The sequence below is a fragment of the Anopheles ziemanni genome (assembly GCF_943734765.1).
Source record: "Anopheles ziemanni chromosome X unlocalized genomic scaffold, idAnoZiCoDA_A2_x.2 X_unloc_7, whole genome shotgun sequence".
NCBI lineage: Eukaryota > Metazoa > Arthropoda > Insecta > Diptera > Culicidae > Anopheles > Anopheles ziemanni.
The window spans coordinates 295,504-302,937 of NW_026689839.1; positions in this window are offsets into that span (position 1 = coordinate 295,504).

A 7,434-nucleotide genomic window follows, 5' to 3' on the forward strand; every position below is an offset into this window, starting at 1 on the left:
TGTCAGAACTACACTCATGTGTTACCACATCAAGCAAGGCAAACTTATATGAAGGAAAGGACCCTGATGGGTCATATGGTATTGATCGAAAAATCGGCTAAGTCCCAAAATGGGGATGTCAGAACTACACTCAAATGTTACCACACCAAGCAAGGCAAACTTATATGAAGCAAAGGACCCTGATGGGTCATATGGTATTTTACGAAAAATCGGCTAAGTCCCAAAATGGGGATGTCAGAACTACACTCAAATGTTACCACACCAAGCAAGGCAAACTTATATGAAGCAAAGGACCCTGATGGGTCATATGGTATTTTACGAAAAATCGGCTAAGTCCCAAAATGGGGATGTCAGAACTACACTCAAATGTTACCACACCAAGCAAGGCAAACTTATATGAAGCAAAGGACCCTGATGGGTCATATGGTATGGATCGAAAAATCGGCTAAGTCCCAAAATGGGGATGTCAGAACTACACTCAAATGTTACCACACCAAGCAAGGCAAACTTATATGAAGCAAAGGACCCTGATGGGTCATATGGTATGGATCGAAAAATCGGCTAAGTCCCAAAATGGGGATGTCAGAACTACACTCAAATGTTACCACACCAAGCAAGGCAAACTTATATGAAGCAAAGGACCCATATGGGTCATATGGTATTTTACGAAAAATCGGCTAAGTCCCAAAATGGGGATGTCAGAACTACACTCAAATGTTACCACACCAAGCAAGGCAAACTTATATGAAGGCAAGGACCCTGATGGATCATATGGAATTGATCGAAAAATCGGCTAAGTCCCAAAATGGGGATGTCAGAACTACACTCATGTGTTACCACACCAAGCAAGGCAAACTTATATGAAGCAAAGGACCCTGATGGGTCAAATGGTATTTTACGAAAAATCGGCTAAGTCCCAAAATGGGGATGTCAGAACTACACTCAAATGTTACCACACCAAGCAAGGCAAACTTATATGAAGCAAAGGACCCTGATGGGTCATATGGTATTTTACGAAAAATCGGCTAAGTCCCAAAATGGGGATGTCAGAACTACACTCATGTGTTACCACACCAAGCAAGGCAAACTTATATGAAGCAAAGGACCCTGATGGGTCATATGGTATTTTACGAAAAATCGGCTAAGTCCCGAAATGGGGATGTCAGAACTACACTCAAATGTTACCACACCAAGCAAGGCAAACTTATATGAAGCAAAGGACCCTGATGGGTCATATGGTATTTTACGAAAAATCGGCTAAGTCCCAAAATGGGGATGTCAGAACTACACTCAAATGTTACCACACCAAGCAAGGCAAACTTATATGAAGCAAAGGACCCTGATGGGTCATATGGTATTTTACGAAAAATCGGCTAAGTCCCAAAATGGGGATGTCAGAACTACACTCAAATGTTACCACACCAAGCAAGGCAAACTTATATGAAGCAAAGGACCCTGATGGGTCATATGGTATGGATCGAAAAATCGGCTAAGTCCCAAAATGGGGATGTCAGAACTACACTCAAATGTTACCACACCAAGCAAGGCAAACTTATATGAAGCAAAGGACCCTGATGGGTCATATGGTATTTTACGAAAAATCGGCTAAGTCCCAAAATGGGGATGTCAGAACTACACTCAAATGTTACCACACCAAGCAAGGCAAACTTATATGAAGGAAAGGACCCTGATGGGTCATATGGTATTTTACGAAAAATCGGCTAAGTCCCAAAATGGGGATGTCAGAACTACACTCAAATGTTACCACACCAAGCAAGGCAAACTTATATGAAGCAAAGGACCCTGATGGGTCATATGGTATTGATCGAAAAATCGGCTAAGTCCCAAAATGGGGATGTCAGAACTACACTCAAATGTTACCACACCAAGCAAGGCAAACTTATATGAAGCAAAGGACCCTGATGGGTCATATGGTATTTTACGAAAAATCGGCTAAGTCCCAAAATGGGGATGTCAGAACTACACTCAAATGTTACCACACCAAGCAAGGCAAACTTATATGAAGCAAAGGACCCTGATGGGTCATATGGTATGGATCGAAAAATCGGCTAAGTCCCAAAATGGGGATGTCAGAACTACACTCAAATGTTACCACACCAAGCAAGGCAAACTTATATGAAGCAAAGGACCCTGATGGGTCATATGGTATGGATCGAAAAATCGGCTAAGTCCCAAAATGGGGATGTCAGAACTACACTCAAATGTTACCACACCAAGCAAGGCAAACTTATATGAAGCAAAGGACCCATATGGGTCATATGGTATTTTACGAAAAATCGGCTAAGTCCCAAAATGGGGATGTCAGAACTACACTCAAATGTTACCACACCAAGCAAGGCAAACTTATATGAAGGCAAGGACCCTGATGGGTCATATGGTATTTTACGAAAAATCGGCTAAGTCCCAAAATGGGGATGTCAGAACTACACTCAAATGTTACCACACCAAGCAAGGCAAACTTATATGAAGCAAAGGACCCTGATGGGTCATATGGTATTGATTGAAAAATCGGCTAAGTCCCAAAATGGGGATGTCAGAACTACACTCAAATGTTACCACACCAAGCAAGGCAAACTTATATGAAGCAAAGGACCCTGATGGGTCATATGGTATTGATTGAAAAATCGGCTAAGTCCCAAAATGGGGATGTCAGAACTACACTCAAATGTTACCACACCAAGCAAGGCAAACTTATATGAAGCAAAGGACCCATATGGGTCATATGGTATTTTACGAAAAATCGGCTAAGTCCCAAAATGATGATGTCAGAACTACACTCAAATGTTACCATACCAAGCAAGGCAAACTTATATGAAGGAAAGGACCCATATGGGTCATATGGTATTTTACGAAAAATCGGCTAAGTCCCAAAATGAGGATGTCAGAACTACACTAAAAAGTTACCACACCAAGCAAGGCAAAGTACCTAGGTGAACCCTAGGAAGAAACACGGACCAAGTCAGATGGCCTAAGACAATAGAACAAGTGACCTAGGCAAAGTTGTATGGCGCTGAGGACCCTGAAAAATCGGGTTAGTGTAGTTCAGACAGGGGAGGTTTTTGGGTCGGCTGAACCTCCTTATTTTGGGTTTTGACCTCCTCAAGAAGCTACACCTAGGCAAACTGCCTAGGGTGAAAGTGCGAAGACCAATCGAATAGTAAGACAAGTTTTGACCGATCGCCCTAGGCAAGCTTGTATGAAGAAAGGGACCCTATGGGTCATATGGAAATACATGAAAAATCGGCTAAGTCCCAATTTTGGGATGTCTGAACTACACTAAAAAGTTACCACATCAAGCAAGGCAAAGTACCTAGGTGAACCCTAAGAAGAAACACGGACCAAGTCAGATGGCCTAAGTCAAGAGTACAAGTGACCTAGGCAAAGTTGTATGGCGCTGAGGACCCTGAAAAATCGGGTTAGTGTAGTTCAGACAGGGGAGGTTTTTGGGTCGGCTGAACCTCCTTATTTTGGGTTTTGACCTCCTCAAGAAGCTACACCTAGGCAAACTGCCTAGGGTGAAAGTGCGAAGACCAATCGAATAGTAAGACAAGTTTTGACCGATCGCCCTAGGCAAGCTTGTATGAAGAAAGGGACCCTATGGGTCATATGGAAAATCCATGAAAAATCGGCTAAGTCCCAAAATTGGGATGTCTGAACTACACTAAAAAGTTACCACATCAAGCAAGGCAAAGTACCTAGGTGAACCCTAAGAAGAAACACGGACCAAGTCAGATGGCCTAAGTCAAGAGTACATGTGACCTAGGCAAAGTTGTATGGCGCTGAGGACCCTGAAAAATCGGGTTAGTGTAGTTCAGACAGGGGAGGTTTTTGGGTCGGCTGAACCTCCTTATTTTGGGTTTTGACCTCCTCAAGAAGACAGACCTAGGCAAACTGCCTAGGGTGAAAGTGCGAAGACCAATCGAATAGTAAGACAAGTTTTGACCGATCGCCCTAGGCAAGCTTGTATGAAGAAAGGGACCCTTAGGGTCATATGGAAATTCATGAAAAATCGGCTAAGTCCCAAAATTGGGATGTCAGAACTACACTATAAAGTTACCACATCAAGCAAGGCAAAGTACCTAGGTGAACCCTAGGAAGAAACACGGACCAAGTCAGATGGCCTAAGTCAAGAGTATAAGTGACCTAGGCAAAGTTGTATGGCGCTGAGGACCCTGAAAAATCGGGTTAGTGTAGTTAAGACAGGGGAGGTTTCAGGGTCGGCTGGACCTCCTTATTTCGGGTTTTGGCCTCCTCAAGAAGACAGACCTAGGCGAATTGCCTAGGGTGAAAGTGCGAAGACCAATCGAATAGTAAGACAAGTTTTGACCGATCGCCCTAGGCAAGCTTGTATGAAGAAAGGGACCCTATGGGTCATATGGAAATACATGAAAAATCGGCTAAGTCCCAATTTTGGGATGTCTGAACTACACTAAAAAGTTACCACATCAAGCAAGGCAAAGTACCTAGGTGAACCCTAAGAAGAAACACGGACCAAGTCAGATGGCCTAAGTCAAGAGTACAAGTGACCTAGGCAAAGTTGTATGGCGCTGAGGACCCTGAAAAATCGGGTTAGTGTAGTTCAGACAGGGGAGGTTTTTGGGTCGGCTGAACCTCCTTATTTTGGGTTTTGACCTCCTCAAGAAGCTACACCTAGGCAAACTGCCTAGGGTGAAAGTGCGAAGACCAATCGAATAGTAAGACAAGTTTTGACCGATCGCCCTAGGCAAGCTTGTATGAAGAAAGGGACCCTATGGGTCATATGGAAAATCCATGAAAAATCGGCTAAGTCCCAAAATTGGGATGTCTGAACTACACTAAAAAGTTACCACATCAAGCAAGGCAAAGTACCTAGGTGAACCCTAAGAAGAAACACGGACCAAGTCAGATGGCCTAAGTCAAGAGTACATGTGACCTAGGCAAAGTTGTATGGCGCTGAGGACCCTGAAAAATCGGGTTAGTGTAGTTCAGACAGGGGAGGTTTTTGGGTCGGCTGAACCTCCTTATTTTGGGTTTTGACCTCCTCAAGAAGACAGACCTAGGCAAACTGCCTAGGGTGAAAGTGCGAAGACCAATCGAATAGTAAGACAAGTTTTGACCGATCGCCCTAGGCAAGCTTGTATGAAGAAAGGGACCCTTAGGGTCATATGGAAATTCATGAAAAATCGGCTAAGTCCCAAAATTGGGATGTCAGAACTACACTATAAAGTTACCACATCAAGCAAGGCAAAGTACCTAGGTGAACCCTAGGAAGAAACACGGACCAAGTCAGATGGCCTAAGTCAAGAGTATAAGTGACCTAGGCAAAGTTGTATGGCGCTGAGGACCCTGAAAAATCGGGTTAGTGTAGTTAAGACAGGGGAGGTTTCAGGGTCGGCTGGACCTCCTTATTTCGGGTTTTGGCCTCCTCAAGAAGACAGACCTAGGCGAATTGCCTAGGGTGAAAGTGCGAAGACCAATCGAATAGTAAGACAAGTTTTGACCGATCGCCCTAGGCAAGCTTGTATGAAGAAAGGGACCCATAGGGTCATATGGAAATTCATGAAAAATCGGCTAAGTCCCAAAATTGGGATGTCAGAACTACACTATAAAGTTACCACATCAAGCAAGGCAAAGTACCTAGGTGAACCCTAGGAAGAAACACGGACCAAGTCAGATGGCCTAAGTCAAGAGTATAAGTGACCTAGGCAAAGTTGTATGGCGCTGAGGACCCTGAAAAATCGGGTTAGTGTAGTTAAGACAGGGGAGGTTTCAGGGTCGGCCAGACCTCCTTATTTCGGGTTTTGGCCTCCTCAAGAAGACAGACCTAGGCGAATTGCCTAGGGTGAAACTGCGAAGACCAATCGAATAGTAAGACAAGTTTTGACCGATCGCCCTAGGCAAGCTTGTATGAAGAAAGGGACCCTATGGGTCATATGGAAATTCATGAAAAATCGGCTAAGTCCCAAAATTGGGATGTCAGAACTACACTATAAAGTTACCACATTAGCAAGGCAGACTTGTATGAAGAACGGGACCCAGGTGAAAGTAGCAAATATCCCAAACCGAACATGAATATTATACACACAAGAGTACGAACATAAAGGAACACGGACCAAGCGTGCCGAGAGAATCGGTACTATAGAGCCCTCGTGGTTCTACACAAAGACTTTATGTTAGGGGTTCAAGCCCCATAGTACTCAAACGGTGACAGTAGCAAATATCCCAAACCGAACATGAATATTATACACACAAGAGTACGAACATAAAGGAACACGGACCAAGCGTGCCGAGAGAATCGGTACTATAGAGCCCTCGTGGTTCTACACAAAGACTTTATGTTAGGGGTTCAAGCCCCATAGTACTCAAACGGTGACAGTAGCAAATATCCAAAAACGAACTGGAATTTACATTCTGTTGGTCATGCGGTCGTCCAAAGGGGTCTAGTATCCTGGGATGACAAGCATCACGGGCACAGTCTCGTATCAAAACAGTCGAAGAGGCCCGCGAAAGCTTGCTTTCCATGGCTATGCGATGCACAAATTGAGTTTCTCCGTAGTTATACACAGCGCACAGGTGAAAGTAGCAAATATCCCAAATCGAACATGAATTTTATACACACAAGAGTACAAACATAAAGGAACACGGACCAAGCGTACCGAGAGAATCGGTACTAGAGCCCTTGTGGTTCTACATTGAGAGCCCTCGTGGTTCTACATAGATACTTTATGTTAGGGGTTCCAACCCCATAGTACTAGAACGGTGGAAGTAGCAAATAAACCGAACGTGGAATTTACTTTCTGATGGTCATGCGGTCGTCCAAAGGGGTCTAGTATCCTGGGATGACAAGCATCACGGGCACAGCTCGTATCAAAACAGTCGAAGAGGCCCGCGAAAGCTTGCTTTCCATGGCTATGCGATGCACAAATTGAGTTTACTCACCGTAGTATAAAACGAACGAACCGAACCTATCCGAGTAGGGATAATGGGCGCAGTAACATACTTCTGTGACCCAGCGAGAGTTGAACGAGGTGACATGAACTGTCAGTGGCTTATATCAGATGGGATACATACATGAGATTGCTTTCAAATCTACACTCGAAAACCTAACCAAGTAAAAGCGAACGTGGGGAGGATTCGAAACTGGTAACGAAATCTTAAGCTGGAAAGAGTCATCACTATGGATACATATTATGCGAAACCAATCAAGTGCTCATTACTGATCCAAAACCGAAGAGCACTAGTGAACACCTTAATCTCACCCTAGTTCACATCCAAGTGATCGACCACGTGTGTGAAGCAAAGACCAATCGAATTCCTCAATGGACCGAACACTATGAACAAATGGCCAAAAACGTTATAACTATCCAAACATACTACTATCTAGCGAAAGTCATCACGATGGAACCATACCATGATCTTTAACCTATAGCGCTC